At 42.2% G+C, this 19,882-nt stretch overlaps 1 non-coding gene across 1 annotated transcript; it reads right to left on the bottom strand.

The window, feature by feature from the left end:
* Nucleotides 1–12,938: 12,938 nt before the first annotated feature.
* TRNAQ-UUG lies at nt 12,939–13,023 on the bottom strand. Its single transcript has one exon. It is a non-coding gene; the product is annotated as a tRNA-Gln (tRNA).
* Between the last annotated feature and the right edge of the window lie 6,859 nt (nt 13,024–19,882).

Genomic DNA, 19,882 nt, shown 5'->3' on the forward strand with positions numbered 1-19,882 from the left:
TTATTTTTGTCCTCCATCTTAACATTACATCTGAAGAATCCTACATCTTAATAGCCTATGCCCTTGCTAAAAAGTGTGGTCCATGAACTAGTGGTGTCAGCATTGTATGACATCGTGTTTAAATACAGAATTTCAGTTCCACACTAAATCAGAATTCACTTTTTAATAAGATCTTCAGGTGATTCACATACAAAGTTTGAAAAGCATTATTCTATGTAGTCCCAAGCCCAATCCTTTTGCAATATAGTAATAAAAATGTCTAACTTTAACTCTTTGATGCAATTGCTTGTAGTTTTCTGGTATTACACTGCAAACTCCCCCAGAGCAGGGACTGTGTCTGCCTTGACTATGACTGCATTTGGAGTGCCTGATACCAAGTTGGGACATAGTACATTTTTGATAACCATTTTGATTCAATAAGTAAATAAATATTGGCCAAAAAATGGATAGAATTTTTTATTGGAACAAGAAAATATGGTATTGAAATGACCTCTGTTTCTTTTCATCTAAGTTACATTTTCAAAATATATCATAGGGTGCCTGGATGGCTCAGTCAGTTAAGGATCCAGTTTGGTCTAGGCTCAGGTCATGATGTCAAGGTTAGTGAGATCAAGCTCCGCATCTGGCTCTGCACTGATGGTGTGGAGCCTGCTTGGGATTCTTTCTCTCCCTCTCTCTCTGTCCCTCCCCTGCTCCGTGCCCTTTCTCTCTCTCTCAAAATAAATAAAGTTAAAAATAAACTTTTTTTCAAATATCAGATTTGGGGTGCCTGGGAGACTCAGTTGGTTGAGCATCTGACTCTTGATTTTGGCTTATGATCTCAGGATTGTGGGATTGAGCGGTGAGTAAGGGTTCACACTGAGCTTGGAGCCTGCTTAAGATTCTCTCTCTCTCTCTCTCTCTCTCTCTCTCTTTCTCTCTCTGACACTCTCCCCTGCTCTTTCTATTTCTCTCTAAAATAAACAAAAATAAAATAAAAATATAAAAATATATCAGATTAGTAGATATTGGTAATGTTCTTGAACTCACTTGAATTCAATGCTATTTCTTCTACTATGTTAATATTGATGTTAAATATATTATTAAAATAATTAGGTAGAAATTGATTTTCTTTTATAATAGTCCCAAAGTGTCTGATATGGGATACTTGAAAAGTACAAATAGCATTTTGTACTTTTCTCCCCACCAAAAAGTACAAATAGCTTTCAGCCCTTTCAGTTTATAAGGTATGTGCTGATTTCAAGAATATAATAGAAATCAAAGGTAAATTTTCTTATTTCTACTTCTCAAATAAAGAAGCCACATGACAAAAAAAAGAAAAGCAAGAAAGAAAGAAAAGAAATTCCCCCACATGTAAACATTCCAACCATCTAGAGGAGAAAGCAGATGGGTCTTCTGTAAAGTGTTGGACTCAATCAATTTCATTTCTTAAAGTTTCTCTTCAAATTGGTGTTTATTTGCAAACATGTTATGTATGGAATCTTGATTTACTGTGCTTCTCTCTAATTCTTCTTTTGGAGGACAAACATTTTTGCTTTTCTTTGCTTATGTTGCATCTCCATAGCAATTGTCAGAACTCTTCCTCAGCAACAAACCCACCACATTGACCTCAGCAGGACCAAAAATGTCTTACACAGAGCTTGTCTTATTTTTTTCCCTTCAAAGGGAATGTTCCACTTCAGCAGTTCTTAGAGCTAAATATCATGAGCAAATTAGTGGGACTGACATATTTTATGAACTTCAGTACTTCGAAGCCCTACATACCTAACTGTGACCAGCCTTTACTGCCCACTGCCCCCTCCCACCCTCTGTGCTTCAATTACTCTCAATATGTGACTGTCCCCAACACACCCTTCTTTTATGTCTCTATCTCAGGACATGCTGTTACTACTGCCCAGACTACGGAGAAAGCAAAAATGTAGACAGAACATGGGCTTTGGGCAAACCTAGATTCATTTTTTCATTCCGTGATTTTGAGCAAATTCATTAACAACTCTGATCTATTTATTGATCAGAAAAATAAGAAATAGCAATATAGAGGGGTTAATGTTGTTGTAAGGACTAAGTAGAATAACAATGATAATAATTAACTGTTAATGAACATATTATGTGACATTATTGTGCCAACTGCCTATATAATTTAAATTATTTTTTAAAATGTTTATTTACTTTGAAAGAGAAAGAGAGCATACATATGTGCATGAGAAGTGGAGAGGCAGAGAGAGAAAGGAAAAGAAAATCCCAAGCAGGTTCCATGCTGTCAGCATGGAGCCTGAACAGGGCTTGAACCATGAACCATGAGATCATAACCTGAGCTGAAATCAAGAGTCAGATGCTTAACTGACTGAGCTACCCAGGTGTCCCTTGAATAGAAAACCTATCCTTTCAATAGCTCTTCCTTTTGTGAAATGATGAGTTTTTTAAATGCACCTCTCTTATACAGTAAGTTGTTAGTTCCTCAAGGACTAGGACATTATCTTCTTATTGTTCTTGGAATCAAGCAAACATTGTGTCTGATACAAAGTAGGAGCCCGGTGAATGTCTACTTCATGGATTGATAGTATGACACTGTTGACATTCCAGCTATTTCTGCACTGTCACCTTTACTCTTCAAGTCTCAAGTGTTCATCTACTAAAAATCATACCTTCCAGAGTTATTTTGAAGATTAAAAATGATAATGAGCCACAAAAAGACACAGAGGAAACTTAAGTGCATAACGCTAAGCAAAAGTAGCCAATCTGAGAAGGCTGTATACTCTATAATTCCAACTCTATGACATTCTAGAAAAGGCAAAATTATGGAGACAGTAAAATGATTAGTGGTTTCCAGGGATTCCAGAGAGGCAGGGAGGGAGGATAAGTAGGTGGAATATAGTGGATTTTTAGGACAGTGAATATATTACATATGATACAAATGTAATTCATTGTCAAAACCCACGGAGGTGTATACCACAAAATGTGAACCCTAGTGTAGACAGTATCTAATAATAATCTATCAATTTTGGTTCATCACTTTTAACAAATGTACCACATTAATGCAAGATATTAATTACATGAGAAACTAGTTTGGGGAGTGAGGCAGTATATGGGAACTCTGCACTTTCTGTCTGATTTTCCTGTAAACCTAAAGTTCTCTAAAAAAATTAAGTCTATTAATTATTTTTAAATAAAAAATTTAAAAAATAAACATAATGATATTTCAATATATGCTAGGCTTTTAAGAATTACATTCAACCATGGGGTGCCTGGGTGGCTCAGTTGGTTAAGCATCTGACTTCTGCTCAGGTCATGATCTCAAGTTCGTGAGTTTGAGTCCCACATCAGGCTCTATGCTGACAACTCAGAGCCTGGAGTCTGCTTTGGATTCTGTGTCTCTCCCTATCTCTGCCCCTCCCCTGCTTGTACTCTCTCTCTCTCTCTCTCTCTTTCTCTTTCTCTCTCAAAATAAATAAACATTAAAGAAAAAGAAAAGAATTACATTCAACCAGGGCATTTGGAGAGTCAGTTAAGCCTCTGGCTCTTGATTTGGGCTCAGGTCATGATCTCATGGTTTGTGAGGTAGAGCCCCACATTGGGCTTTGAGCTCATGGCACGGAGCCTGCCTGGGATTCTCTCTCCCGCCACTCTCTCTCTGCCCTTCTGCTGTTCTCCCTCTCTCTCCCAAAATAAATAAATAAACTTAAAAAAATTACATTCAACCAATAGTTATTGAATGCTTACTTTGTACTAGGCACAGTGCTGGGCACTGCCATTGTTCACATGGAAGAGCTTGTCCCTATCTTCAAGGGATTTAAATCTAATGAAAGTCACAGAGAGACAAAGAGATACATTTCAATGCAACGTGACATGTGCATAGATGTGCACAGAGGAAGCACATCTCACCCGGTCCAGAGAAGAGGTGGCTAGGGCAGGGAAGTCTTAAGGAAGCTATGCCTGAACTGAGCCTTGAAAATAAGCAAATATTAACAGATAAGGAAGAGGGGAATGTATAAGAAGAAACTTCCAGACATGATCAAAATAGAGAAGTGTGAACACAGTAGTCAGGGAGTTATACATAGTTGAATATTGCTGTGAGTAAGAGACAAAAGGCTGTAGGGACTGCAGGTGAAGACGGCAAAGTAGGAAGAGGTGACATTAAAAAGAGCTTATCAGCGCCATGCTGAAGGATCTGTTGCTGGGACCATAGGATCCCTGGAAGAATTTTAAGCAGCAGAGAGACCTAGTAGCCAGGAAGAAGATTGAGAAGGGCCGGCCTTTTGGACTCGGCTCCCTCTCCTTATCATGCCCTTATTCCCTGTGTAGCGCTGCTCATACCACGGAAGCAGTTTGTTTTCCTGGAAAGGGTCTAAGTGCGGGCAGCAGGTGAAGACTTGAAAGTGAAGATTTTGGCAACCAAATGGAGATTATGTGGGGCATGAAATGGGGACAGAGAAGATGGATATTTTCTCAGGCTGCTCATGGCCCATTAAGGCTGCTTTTCTATGACACAGACTCTTTCTGCTTCAATCTACTACTCATTGGCTCAATCTTCAGGATATCATCTCCAATCCCAGGAGAGGAAGTAATTGAAATATTTAAGGAATACCACTACCATACCCTCTTGACTGGTCCTGTGGGACCCTCTCTGGGTCCTCGGACCCAGCCAGACTGCATCACAGCCATTTCCCTTATGTTAGGCCTCCTGCATCCTCACTCCATATCCAGAGGATTTTGCAGTGCCACTAACTGAGCATTTGGTTTACTCAGGTCTTCCGAGACTTTTATTACTGCTTTCTAGCCTCCAAAAATCTGTTGCTATTGCTTCTTCTCCCTCTCTCCTCATCCTTGTGAGTTTTAGTAGAGTCCTGAAGGGAATTAGATTAGATACATTTGTTCAATCTATCATTTCTACCTGAAATCGACTGTCAAACATTCCAAAAAACTAAGATTCATATGTCTAATAAATATTGAGTGCCTACAATATTTTGGGCACTTTGATAAATGCTAGAGATGAGCTATGATTTATCTTCCATCATGATGATGGATGATCTAAGGCAATGGTTTGAAAGGAAAAGGTCCCTTTCCTTGCCCTGAAGTCGGAATTTTATTTTATGGGGATTACTCTATATTTGGGTTACTTGGGAAGCTTCATAACTGATTCTGATTTGAAGCCACATGACGAAACCTTGGATCATATCTGATGTCACCTACCCATTCCCCCACCCTAGCTGTGTTTCTGAGTGTCTGTAGGTTAATTGCACTAATACCTGATTCCAAGACTATATGTGGTGTCAGGGCTGATTTGACTTAAAGACCAAAGTTCATCCCGAATACTTCCTGGGCAAGGATCAAGTGCCTCAGGTGCTGATCAAAGGACAGGTGTGTGATAGTCTTAGCAGAATCTTTACATGCTCCTGATTTGTGTCTGTTCCTGGTGGCAGTTTATTCTCGATCTTTTCTTCAAAGTTTGCCAATAAGCTTTTTAAAAAAAAATATTCTTTTTTTTTTTGAGAGAGAGGCAGCTCAAGTGGGGGAGGGGCAGAGGGAGAGGGAGAAAGAATCTTTTTTTTTTTCAGTTCATTTATTCATTTTGAGAGAGTGGGGGGGGGAGGGGGGAAAGAGAGAGACAGAGAGAGAGAGAGAGAGAGAATCCCAAACAGGATCCACTCTGTCACTGCAGAGCCCGATACTATAGGCTCAAATTCACAAACCCTGAGACCATGACCTGAGCTAAAACCAAGAGTCAGACGCTTAATGGAATGATCCACCCAGGTGCCCCTACAATAAGCTTTGATAATCACAATGGTGGAAGGAGGCCAGTGGGGAGGTATGACATTTACTGAGTGTCTACTATGTGCAGGCAGTGGCCTTGGCACTTCACATTTATAACTCATTTAATTTAATGTTATTCCATAGTAAATCAATGAGCATGGCACAATTCTCCTGAAACAAAACAAATAATGCAAGCATTTGTCATTCTCTTTTCAATCTCCTTCTCACTCAGACCTCATACTCCTGTTCTACATTTCTGTGTTCTGTTTTACAAAATCACTTGAAGCCAAATAGACATATTTACATAAATCACATGCATACTAGGGGGTGTTCCTGGGATATGCTGATAACCTTAGAACCACTTAGAACTTCTATTTCTAAGAGATGAACTGCATACATCTAGCAGCCCAGCCCAGCTGCTTTGGTGGCAGATTGGGGCCCCTGTGGAACAGGAAGAGGCCCATCAGAACCAAATCCCCTGAGCTCAACAGGTAGCCACTGTTTTTGCCTGGCATGCCAGTGTCTACAGATGAAAAGATTTTACTGGAGAAAACATTTAGTCCCCCATCTTTGTCTTGACGTCGAAAGGGTGCATAGCCTAGTTTGAATGGATTGTGTCATTTGATATTTCTGGCCCTGGTTACTGATCAGAGTCTAGCATGAACTGGAAAAAAAGAAAATGATCTGTGCTCATTACTGATATCTTATGTTGACAAGGAACTGAAAGATCTCTGCAATTCTTAATCTTGTGCCTTGAGTTAGGAAAATCACATGTTTAGGACAGCTATAAGTACTAATGATATTAACAAGAGTATCTTAGTTCTTCATAGCTTGCAGAGGTTACAAGCATTGTTACATGTACTAGTTCCTCTAAATAGTCTTGAATTTTATTTTCTTTGATTACTCATAGATTACTTTGTAAGTGTATTAACGACTAGCACAATAAACATGTTTTATCAACCAGCAATTTCCTAATCTCAATTTAAAGGTATAGTTTATATTGAAAATCTGCCCCCCATCCTCCCTCTTCCTGCCATAACAGCAACTGAAAAAGTCTGTAGAAGAAAGAACAGTGTCAAACAAGCTCTTTGGACCTTAAAAGCAGTACCTTAACACAGAATCAAAATCTCAGTGAGGGAAGAGATATTGGTCAGCAGGTTTAAACTCTGTCTATTCCTGTTGTACATTCAAATATCCTTCCCCAGGAGAGGGCTTGTTCTCTTGCGAAAACATTTGCATTTCTCAGTGGACAGCTCTTCGGCCTGGAGGGCAATTTACTGCAGGTGGTGGGAGAATAGGAGGCAGTGGATGAGTTGGGAAAGGAAGAGACAAGGTTGAGAAATGGGAACTGCCTTAGGGAGAGAAGACAAAAGAGTTAATTTTTTCAAGAGACACTGACCCTCACCACCAGCCTAGCAGCATTGGTATTGTGGGGTACAGAGACGGGGAAAAAAATAGACCCCACACTTAAGGAGCATACATCCTTCCTCTAGAGGAAGAGTTTTTCACATAAGCAGTTAAATGTAGGGTAGTGCCAGTAAATCACCTTTGAACTCTGAGAGCTGACTGATAAAATAAAAGCATATATGATGATACTGAACAGAAGCTCTTTAAAGGTACCAAACAACTAGTAGCCAAGTGTGATTTGCTTAGAGCAGAATTGGAGATTTCACTTATCTCAGCAAGGAATTTATTAACCAATTATAATTGATTGCAAGTTAAGACCCAAAAGTAAGTCTGAGTGGGTCTTGGGCTTCAAATCCCATTCTAAGGAGAGACCCAAATTCAGCATGCAGAGAAATTCTCAGTTGGGGAGAGGGCCTCATAGGGTCCTGGAAGTTCCATACCCAGGACTGCCTACTTACTACCCTTTGCGGTGAGTCCATCCTGAACAACAACCTTGGGCACGATACTTCAAGGCACATCTCCTCTGTAGGAAGTTCCCCTGAACATGGTCCCCCATCTACCAGGTAGATGTTACCAGGTAGAGTTAATCACTCTCCCTCCTCTTGTTACCAAGAACGAGGTTTACTTCTTGGTAGGTGTCAAGGCAAAATACATAACAAAGCCAGAGAATGTTAAAGGAAAGGGTTCTACTTGGAACAATTAAAGGAGAACATCAGGGATCCTTCCTGATGAGGGAGCATAAGGCAAGCTAACAGGCAGCATACACCCCCACTCCCCACCCCCACCCCCAAGGTGGGGTATGTGTGATATTCCTCAGGCAATCCTGGCTGCCCAAGAACAAAGTAAAGGGGAGAAATAAATGGTTAACTGATAGAGATCACAGACATGACATGAATCTCTATCAGTTTACAAATATCTTAGTAAACTAGAAAATGCAATTTTATCAATAGCCTAATCTCCAGAAACCTATAGACTCCTTTCCTGGAGTCCCAACATCACCCCTCCATTGCATGTAGGGAACAAAGGTCGAAGGAAATGGCAGGTAAAACTAAATTTCTTTATAACATGCAGCCCATTGACAAATTCTTGAGGCTGGCAGAGTAAAACTTTCTCCAGGAACTGCTTATTGTCTTAGTGTTAATGCTTTGCTAGAGGGAGAAACAACTTTAGCTTAAAGGTAGCTGGGCTTCCAGTAGCCTGTGGGTCTTCTTTAGCATATGAAAATCTCACTGAAACCTTTCCCTGGACTTTATAACCAGTCTTTCCACAGGGCCCAGGGCAGCTTTTCCTGACCACAGGTCCTGTCTCCATGCTTTACTAAAATCACATTTTTGCACCTAAGACATCTTCAAGAATTCTTTCTTGGCCATTGACTCCAGACCCCACAAACACTCTACCTTCACCCCAAAAATCTTATCACTTCCAGGTTATCTCCTGGCCTGATAGTAGCTGATTGTTCGTCCATTCTTTCATAAGATGACTGGGGACCTAAAAATGCCTTTTCTTATGTCAAGAAAGCTATGTCTGCCTTTGTTTTTCTGGGGACTCTTTCTGCTTACAAAACTCCCCCTTGAGATATTTCATTCCTCATTCTTGAGGAGTCATGGGTGGAGGTCAGCCTTCTATAATTGCTTCCTGCTTAGAATGGGTCTTGTGGTGTCCCAAGTTAGAGGAGTGACAGTCTACCGCTGCTAAAGTTAAATAAGGGTGTTCCTTCAGGGTTGTCTGAAGAACAATTTGAAGTTGAATTTGTTAAAATCACGAAGTGACTAAGTTTACTAGGAGTTATGGGATGCAGGGGTCAAACAATAAGAGTACATTATTCTCCATACTTCAGAGTAAGGTACATTTGACTCTCCTTGGGAACTTAATTCTTCCCAGTTAACTGGATTTTCTGAAGAGGAGCTTGAAATCTGACACCAGTTCACAGTTGTCATCTGTCCCCTTCTTTCTTGCCCAAGACAGATTCTGCTCTCTTTTCTACTCTGGAATGGTAGATCCAAGGTGTCATCCCTTGCAATGTAAAGGAAGAGCAAAGGCAGAAGGAAATGGCAGATAAAATTAAATTTTCCTATAACCTGCAACCCATTGACAAATACTTGAGGTTGGCAGAGTAAATCATTTCTCCAGGAACTCCTTACTGTCTAATGCTAATGCCTTGCTAGAGGGAAAAACAACCTTCAATAGACCTCCACTATCCCCGAGTCTTCTTTAGCATATGAAAATCCCACTGGAAACTTACCCTGGACTTTACCTCCCCCTAACTCCATAGTATAAAACCAGTCTCTCCTCATGGTCCCTGGGCAGCTCTTCCTGCCTACGTGTCACGTCCCCGTGCTTTAATAAAATCACTTTTTGCACCAAAGACGTCTTCAAGAATTCTTTCTCGGCGGTCGGGTCTGGACCCCACTAAACTCCATAAGCACCCCAAAACCCTCATCAATTCCATAAGTGCTGTATTTGATCTGTAGGGGCTCCTGTTTCTATGTCTTTATTTATTTATTTATTTATTATTACTTTTAATGTTTTCATTTATTTCTAGGAGAGAGAGAGCGAGAGAGAGAGAGAGAGAGAGAGACAGCGTGAGCAGGGGAGGGTCAGAGAGAGAGGGAGTCACAGATTGAAACAGGCTCCAGGCTCTGAGCTGGCAGTCAGCACAGAGCCTGACGCGGGGCCCGAACCCAGGAACCGCGAGATCATGACCTAAGTGAAAGTCGGACGCTTAACCGACTAAGCCACCCAGGCGCCCCTCTATGTCTTTAAATACAACTAGTCCCCTTGTTCATAAGGAAGACTCTTTAGTTCCATGGGGTCTGGAAGGCTTAATTTGGCTTAGGTGACTGGCTCAGTCCAGTCACAGCTTTCCTAGCTCTACTATATGTTTTATAGTGTTTTCTATAACGTCTACTTCAGGTGGAGCCCCGCCCATCCCCGGGAACAGCCTTCCAGACATACATCATTTCAAAGGGACTGAGTTTTAACTTTTCCTTTGGGGGCTGCCCTGATGTGGAAGAGCTACGGGCAGCAGTTTTAGCCATTATTCCTGTAATTCTTGGCATAGTTTGGCCTTTTTTTTTTTTTTTTTTTTTTTTTTTTTTTTTTTTTTTTTTTTTTTTTTTTTTTTTTTTTTTTTTTTTTTTTTTTTTTTTTTTTTTGCCAATGTCTTTTTAAAGGTCTGATTAGCTTGCTCTGTTTTTCCTGAAGACTGGGGCCTCCAGGCAGCATGCAGTTCGGTTTCCATGTGATACCTAAGGAACAAGTGACTTTACCCATCACTGTGGAGGTAAGGCTGGTTCCTTGTCACTTTGAAGTATTCGGGATAGCCCAAAACTAGGAATAATATTGTATATCAGGGCTTTAACTACTTTTCTTGGTTTGTTTGTCTGTTTTTCTGTCTTGCAATGGAAAGCTTTTAATCCAGCCAGTACAAGTGTCAATTAAGACCAAGAGATTCTTTTTTTTTTTTTTTAATTTTTAATGTTTATTTAGTTTTCAGAGAGAGACACACAGAGTGTGAGTGGAGGAGGGTCAAAGAGAGAGGGCGACACAGAATCCGAAGCAGGCTCCAGGCTCTGAGATGTCAGCATAGAACCTGACGCAGGGCTAGAACCCACGAACTGTGAGATCATGACCTAAGCCGAAGTCAGCCGCTTAGCCAACTGAGCCACCCAGGCACCCCTAGACCAAGAGATTCTTGAAGCCATCTGATCAGGGGTCATCACAGTAAAAATCTATTTTTCAATCCTTCCCCAGCTGGGTGCTTCCAGGTTAAACAGCTCTTTTTAGTGGTGGGGCAGAAGGCCTGTATTAACATGTTTTTTGGCAATATGCATATTGGCATATTGCCATGACTTTTTCAATTAGATGTCTTAAGCTGGGTGTGCTAATCATTGTCATCCGCCAGTTGTGCATTATCTCTTTTCCTTGATGAATGGAGTCAAGGGTGCTTTAACAATTGCCCATACCAGACTTAGAGGTACCTATATTTTTCTGGACCTATTGATTAGCCAGGCTTTTGAGATTGAGATTCTCTTGTAGTCCTTTGTAGTTTCTTTTAGGTCCTCCGGGAAGTAGTCCGGCTTAAATCTACATAGGGGAAATGAGGAAATAAGTGGTAATTCTAAGGCTTCCTTCTCCCTAGCTGGGCTTTTGGTAGTTGTGTCTACCAGGCTATCGTCTTTGGCTTCTTCATGTTCTCCCTTTCTGTATCCCCTACAATGAATTACAGTTATTTCCTTGGGTTTGTGGATGGCTTCTAAGAGTCAGGGAATCTCTTTGCTGTTTGGTCTCTTTATTAGCAGCTGAGAATAGACCTTGCTCTTTCCAGATAGCCCCATGAGTGTGTATTACCGAGAAGACATACTTTGAATCAATGTATGTAGTAACAGTCTTTCCTTTTCCTAGCTCTAAGGCTTGGGTCAAGGTTATTATTAGCCCAGCCTTCTAAGCTGAAATTTGCTGGGGACAGGCTTTTGGCTTCTGTCTCTTTATGCAGGGAGACCATAGCATATCTAAACTTATGTTTGCCTTTCTCCATAAATCTGCTTCTACCCACAAACCATAGTTCATTAACATTAGGCAAAAGTTCACTTTTTAGGTCTTTTCTACTGGCATACACCATGTCAATGGTTTCATTACAGTTCATGGACAGGTGGCTTAGAGGTAACAAAGTAGCAGGATTCAATGCTATTTGGTAAGCAGACCTGGGCTATCTAGCAACAGGGTTTGAAATTGGCCTAGTTTGCCCTCTGTTAGCCAATTATGGCTTTTGGTATTCAGAATTTGTCTCACTATTAAAGCCTGGCTCATAGTAAGGGTTTTTTGCCCCCCTTTTATTAATAAGCAAGTAGTCACCACCACTGTAGGCATGGTGGCCTCTTTTTTTGAAAAAGTATGTTATGACTCTTCTCATACTCTTCTCACCATTTGGATGAGGACTCTCAAGTCTCATTCTCGTGTCTCATGGATTTATGGTTCAAATGGTTTGGGGGGTCAGGAATGCCCAAATCAGGGGGGCTAAGTAGTAGTTCTTTTAGTTTCTGAAAGTCTTGATCATTTTGGCCATCCTACTCAAAAGGGTCCGTTTCCAGTCCTTGCAATTTTTCACAATGGAGCTTTTCAATCAAACCAAAATTGAGAATCCGTATCTCACAAAATCCCACCATTCCCAAGAAACCCCTCAACTGCTTTCAAGTGTTGTTATATGGTTTGCTTTCTGTCCTCTGGACGTCCTCCATCTTTCAGAGATCAAGTCTCCTAAGGAATGAGGCTTTTGGGGTGATTGTGGGATTTGTGGGGTCCGGAGCCCATGACCAAGACGGAATTCTTGAAGACATCTTTGGTGCAAAAAGGTGATTTTATTAAAGCATGGGGACAGGACCTGTGGGCAGGAAAGCTACCCAGGGACTATGAGGAGAGACTGGCTTTATACTATGGAGTTGGCAGAAGGTAGAGTCCAGGGTAAGTTTCCAGTGAGATTTTACTCTGCCAAAGAAGACTGGAGGCCTAGCTATTGTCAGGCTAAGGCTGTTTTCCCTCTAGCAAAGCATTAGCATTAAGACAGTAGGGAGTTCCTGGAGAAATGTTTTACTTTGCCAGCCTCAAGTATTTGTCAATGGGCTTCAGGTTACAAAGAAATTTAGTTCTTTTTTTTTTTTTTTTATGTTTTATTTCTTTTTTTGAGAGAAAGAGAGAGACAGCATGAACAGGGGAGGGTCAGAGAGAGAGGGAGACACAGAAACAGAAGCAAGCTCCAGGCTCTGAGCTAGCTGTCAGCACAGAGCCCGATGTGGGGCTTGAACCCACGAACCATGAGGTCATGACCTGAGCCAAAGTCAGACGCTCAACCAACTGAGCCACCCAGGCTCCCCAAGAAATTTAGTTCTATCTGCCATTTCCTTCTGCCTTTGTTTCCCACATCACTATGAAAGGATGATAGAGACTTAGGTTCTGCAGGACTATGATCTCCATAAACAAAACTATTTGTTTTTTCCCCTTTCCTTTGTTTTTGGGCAGCCAAGAGTGTCTGAGGGATATCACACATATCCCATCTGGGGCAAAGTGGGGGGGGGGGGATGGGGAGGAGAGGTGGTGTTTAAGACCTGTCAGCTTGCCTTATGCCCCCTCATCACTAAGTATCTGACCTCTGTCTTAGACATCTGGGCCTTTTTCGTTGAGACTGTATATCTCCTTTCTGCTAGAAAAGGTTCTGCTAGAACCTCTATTGTATTTCGTATTGTATCTTGATCTCAGTCTTCCTTTGCTGGTCCAGCTATCAGAATATTACCAACATTTTGGTGGACTATTCCCTTTTCTAGGTGTAATCCTCTCAGATCTTGACTCAAAACCTCTCCAAACTAGTGGGAGAGCTTTTAAACCCCTGGGGAAGAAAAGTCTAACAAATACTGCTGCTTTTGATATGAATGAGGATCTTCCCATTCAAAAGCAAATGGGTCTTTTGAGTCCTCATCTAAGGATATGGAGAAAAAGGCATCTTTGAGGTCCAGAATGGTTAAAACCTGCTATTACTCAGGAGGTGAGTGAACCAAGTATAGGAGTTGTGGAACCACCAGATAGATATCCCGTGTAGCCTCATTTACTGCCCTAAAACCATGGGAAATTCAATATTCTTCTGTTCCTGGTTTTTTTTTAAATAGATAATATTGAGGTGTTACAGGGAGATTGGCAGGGTCCTATCCAGCCTTGGATTAGTTATCTATTTATTACAAGATCTATTCCCTTCTTGCCTTCAGTCTAAGGGGGTATTGTTTTCCTTTCAGTTGGCGAAAGTAAATTTCATTGAATTTCTTAAAACCTTTACAGGTTGGGCATTCACAGGTCTGCCTATTTACCCTCTTGCCTAAACTTCTGTCCTCACTTGATCAAGTATGTAGGCAGGAAGAGGTTCTAGCACAGGAGGATCCTCATTTAAGATAACCAGAAGGGTAGCCCTCTGTGATTTGGGCACATTTATCTCAACTCCACTTTGGTTTACATGTATTGTGGCTCCCAGCTTGACCAACAAATCTTTCTCTAACAGAAGGATCAGGCATTCTAGAGCATACAAGGAGTGCTTTAAAGTTTTTTGAATCTATTTAACAGGTCAGAAGCTCCAAAATTTTTCTTATATTTCCCTTTCCTGACACTCCCTTGATATTGCACTTTGTCTTAGAGAGGTGGCCCTTTTGAGTAGTCAACACTGGTACAACCGGTATCAGCAAAAATTCAGTTGGTTCTTCCACTATGTCTAAGGCGACCTGAGGCCTTTGGGGGATATTGGGATGGTGCTTTGCGGAGCCAACTGGGGAGCCCCTAGGCCCTGTCAATATTCTTCCTCAGTCACCAGGAATTGAAAGGAAGAGGGTTTAGCTTGGGCCTTTCTTGTTTAAGGATAGTCAAGGCATCTTCTCTTCCAGTGTCCCTCCTTTTTACAGTAAGCACATTGGTTGGGTTTCAGCTTTGCTGGCAGTTTGTGCCTCCCATGTTGGGAGTAGTGGCAATTCACCTACGGTGTCTTATTTCTTCTCTTGGGTTACCTTGGCTGATCTGCAGTGCCACTACCACCAAGACAGTCTGTTTCTTCATCTTTGTGTCTTCTTATTCTTCTGCCACACTTGGGTTTTGAAGACCCTAAAAGGCCACTTCAACCAGCTGAGAGGTGGGGGTGTTAGGTCCTAGCACAACCTTTTGAAGCTTGCAGTGAATATCTGGAGTGGTGTAAGATGTGAAATAAGGTGTTTTCTACTGTAGCATTTCTTGGATCCTCAGAGTCCAGGGTGGTATATTGCCTAAGGTATTTGCTAATTCTCCCCAAAAAGACAGAGGGATTTTCATCCTTTCCTTGTTGTATGTTCCTTACCTTGCCTCAGTTAACTGGTCGAACCACTGCAGCCTTTATTTACTTATTTATTTTAATGTTCATTTATGTTTGAGAGACAAAGAGAGACAGAGTGTGAGCAGGAGAGGGGCAGAGAGAAAGGAGACACAGAATCCAAAGCAGATTCCAGGCTCTGAGCTGTCAGCACAGAGCCCGATGTGGGGCTTGAACCCACGAACTGTGAGATCATGACCTGAGCTGAAGTCAGACACTTAGCCAACTGAGCCACCCAGGCGCCCCCACTGTAGTCTTTATACCTTTGAGGAGCAGGTACCTATAGTGTTCTAGCTTCCCACGCTTCCCCCCCCCCCCCCCCAGACATCTGGGTCCTAGTAAAGGTCAATTGTTGGCATTGGTTGCTCAGCAGGTCTCCAAATAGCACTGTCTGGCTGGATGGCCAGCTTCTTGTTCTGCTTCCTCCCTAGCTTTTTCTTCCCCTGTAATCAGGGTAGTTAATAGGCTTTGAATGTCTCCCTAAGTAGGGTTATGGTTCATAAAAATAGTGCTCATTAGGTTTAACAAACCCCTCCAGGTCTGCCCTGAATAACTGAGTATTTTGCTTCCGATTAATTATACATGTTAGAGGTAGAGAAGGGTAGGTACATGCATAATGATTAAATTTCCTTCTGAGACCTGCCTCAGAGAGCATAGAGCATACATTTCGAGTCTGATAAGAATGACCACTCTTTTTTTTAATTTTTTTAATGTTTTATTTATTTCTAGGAGAGAGAGAGAGAGAGAGACAGCGTGAGCAGGGGAGAGTCAGAGAGAGAGGGAGTCACAGACTGAAGCAGGCTCCAGGCTCTGAGCTGGCAGTCAGCACAGAGCCCGATGCGGGGCTCGAACCCACGAACCGCGAGATCATGATCTAAGCGAAAGTCGGACGCTTAACCGACTAAGCCACCCAGGCACCCCAAGAATGACCACTCTTAATGGCGGTGAGCTGAGCACTGGGGGCCCATCATTAGGTTCTCCTTTTCCTGATTAAGGTGGAGGTGGCTGAGGTGGGTCAGGAGTGTAAACAAGGGGTGGATCCAGCAGTGACTTGTAATCTTGAGAGGATGGAGTTGCAGGTAGGGCTGAGGGCTGGGGACCTGTTCCAAATCCCCAGGGCAAAGGGAGATCTAAGAGGTCTCCTTCCAAATGAGGAGCATGGTCTGATTCTCTGGGCTAGATAGATGAATATACTCGAGCCCATGTTTCTTCTACAATCCCTTATTTTGGCAGAAGACCATTGTACATAATGGATCTCATCCCATTTTTATTCCTTCTTATAAAATAGGTTTAATTGGGGTACGGTATTATAATTTAATGAGACATTTTCTGGCCATTTTTTCCTGGTCTTCTAGCTGGTATTGTGGCCAGGCAGTATTACAAAAGAAAACAAGTTGGTTTTTTGTTTTGTTTTGTTTTGATTTTTTGTCATTGGGATATACCCAAAAAAGCTTCCAATGACTCAGGATCCTCCTTAATGAGTCATCTGAGGGGATTGATGTTTGATCCCCTATATCCTTAGATCTCTGTTAGGGATTGTCTCTAACTACCAAGAGGTCTGCTTTAAGGGTTAGTAGACACAAATTTCATTATTCTTAGCTGACTGAAAATTTCCTTCTCTTGAGAACTGGTAAGTAAGCTCTTTCAGTTAATAATTTAAAAGTGCATGTTCAGGTTGTTCAAGTATATCAAACTAACACATCTCAATTTCCAGACAATTTCCAGAACCTGAGATTTATCTTTTTGAGGGCTTCAATGATCAGGTGTCTGTGGTAAGTCTCCAGGACTTGGAAGATATGGATGTCTTGCAATCCCTCAGATTCTCCAAATGGAACAGACCAGATAGCTGAATAGACCCTGAGACTTTCCTTTCCCCACTTGAGATAGAGGCAGAGCTCTAAGGCCGATTTGTGGGATAATTGCCACCCATGTCTCTGAAGGGACTCTCCAAGCAGAGATAGCCTCTGATCCTGCCTAGTGAGTCTTACATACACGGATTCGACACATCAGGCTCCAAGAGGGATTCTCTTATGTCCTTCCCTGCAGGTTCCCTAACAACACAGATGAGTTAACCCAGCTGAACTCTGGCTGCCTCTGCCCGATTGTTGCCTGAGGGAGCTGGAGGAACTCAAGGGAGTTAGGCGAGAGGTCCCATCTGGGTAGCCAAATTTGTTACCCAAAACTGGGTTCCCCTCTTTGTGGGCATTGAGCCAAAAGATACAACCAAACCAAAGAATGGGAAAAAGGTTTTACTTTCAAACAAGTAAAGGAGAACACCAGGGATCCTTCCCAAAGCAGTATCTCCCCAACAACAAAACTGGGGAAATTTTAAGCTAAGGATATATATGTATTCATTAAGGGGCTTGAACGATGGGGAATACAGCGTGGATTTGGGGTAAAAGTCCTCTTAAGGTGACTTGGTCCAGGTCGAGATCACCAGGGCTGGCAAGGGTCAGCATCATTAATTATCTGGTTTCTGTTGGTCTGGTATCTGGGTGCTCAAAGGAATGTAGATCCTACAAAGATAACTCAAGAGTATACATCACGTCAGTCTTCAGTTTTGAATATGACTTTGTTATCCCCTGGCCTGATAGTGGTTGTTTGCTCTTTCATACTTTCACAAGATGGCTGGGGACCTAAAATGACTTTCCTTATGTCAAGAAAGCTGTATCTGTCTTTGTTTTTTGGGAGCAGGGGACCTCTAACTCTTTCTGCTTACACTCTGTCCCCACATTTATTGTGTACATGCCTCTCTTATGGACCAACAGTACCACACAGTATTTACAATGCTCAAATTACACATATGTCTCCCCCACCATATTGGAAGACATGGAGCCATTCTTTGACATTTTGGTGTTCTCAGTGCCTCTGTCCAGTGGGTGGCCTTCAGTGGATGCTCTGTCAATATTTGAGTGGCAGGATGAGTGAGTGAATGAATTAGTGTATAAATGAATGAATAATAAATGATTGGATAAATGAAAGGATACAGGAAGGGTTAATATGACCAAAGACTTCAGGTCAACAGAGGGTCCAGGGAACAATAGCAAGAATGATCTGCATGAAGCATGTTTGGGAAGAGCCAAAAGAAAAAGGCTAACAGAGTTAGGCCAGATAATGGAGGGCCTTCAGTGGCAAGAAACATTCTTTTGTCTATTCATTTGGTTCAACAAAAATTTGCTGCAAACTTTTTAAGGTAGTATGGATAATATAAAGCTACAGTCTCTAGCCTAGGGATTACATAGTTAAGGAAGAGAGGATGCTGTCCCTAGAGCTACATTAATAGGTAGACAGGACAAGAGTATTAGATATAACCAAGGAGCCTAGGATTTCAAGGATCAGTAAGTCACTCCAGGTTGTGCTGATGGAAAGGCATCTGAGCTGGCCTTCAAGGTTAAGAGGAACAGCAGAAAGCATGACATCAGCAAGGAAGCAGAGATAGTACTGTGCAAGACACAGGGGCAGGGGGCAGCTGAGAATGGCCCGCCAAGGCTGAAGCAAATTGGGAGACAGGCATAAGATAAAAGATGAAGATTTAAGGAGAGGTTGGGTGAGGCTGTACAGGGTATTTGTCAGGCTAAGGCGGTTCCAGTCTACACAGGAGGAGTTAGAGAATGTGTGATGACTTGCTGAATGCTAGGGTAGGGCTAATTACCATGAGTACAGGGAACTGTCAGCCCAGCCCTGGATAAAAAGCCGAGGCAAATCTTTTTGACAGACCTACCTGAGGTTTTGAAATTTTTTTACTCTATAATTAAGTGTCAAATGCTGAGATAGTTTCTGAGGTTTTTACGCGGTGTATGGTACGTGCTGGAAGGCTGGTTTGTACAAACACATCCTGAATGGCCCCGTTAATCACTATCTTGAGAATAAAAAGATCCCGTCCTCTCAATATACTCCCATCAATCAGGGTATGTAGGAAAAACATGTTGTTCAGCATTGGAGGTCAGGGTCTCCAGGGGTGGCCAAGCCAGAGCATCTCCTTGGTAACAAAGAGTGTCTGGATGGCAGGTCTTGATCTCCTTGGAATGCTGGCCATGCAAGGAGGGAAAAGACTCCAGATAGTTGCTAGGCTAGTTGCTCCACTATAAAAGCTTGCTGTAAGTAGATCCCAACAGCAGATGCTTTGTCCAGTCTGCTGCTCCTGGACTCCCTATATGTAAGTTCCCCCAATAAACCTATGTCTTGCTTGCTGTCTCTGGATCATTTCTTTGGTCTCGTAGGACCATTAGTCACCATTGGCTTAGAGTCTGCAAGGGTGTGGCTACACAGATGGTGAGACAAACAGAAGGTGAGAGAAACTTGTGAGTGCCTAGATGTCAGGGAAAAAGGCAAATCTGTGCATGGGAGGGAGAGCCTGGGGTGCATCCTGAGTTGACCATCAACCATTGTGTGGGGAGTGATGGCTCATGCAAGCCTCTTAAGTAAGTTCCCTAGACTTAAGGAAGAGGCATCTGGGAGAAAAATTCCAACTTGCTCATTGACGTCCATGTGGGGAGGGGTGGCCCATATGTCGAATATTTGTGAACCATGTATGAGTATGGGAATGCCCTGAAAACACCCACTGGTCTTATGCACTTGGCAGAGGAACTGTGCACTGTAGCAAGGAAAGGAAGCACATGACAGCCACGTTGTGCTGCCCTCTACCATGGGTAGTCTAGCCGGCCACCAGTGCTTGACTGCAGGCTGAAGCTTGTGTCTGAAAGTTAAAAGATGAACTAATTTTAGAAAAAGATATGAAAATGTTCATAAGCCTGGTGGCTTCGTGGCTGGTGGACAAGATGGGAGAACAGGATAAATGAGAGAACTTAGCATGATATGCTGCAAAGCTAGGAGGACACGAGATGCCATAGATTA

Source organism: Hyaena hyaena, unplaced genomic scaffold, assembly GCF_003009895.1.
Source record: "Hyaena hyaena isolate Hyena2069 unplaced genomic scaffold, ASM300989v1 scaffold_89, whole genome shotgun sequence".
Classification (NCBI taxonomy): domain Eukaryota; kingdom Metazoa; phylum Chordata; class Mammalia; order Carnivora; family Hyaenidae; genus Hyaena; species Hyaena hyaena.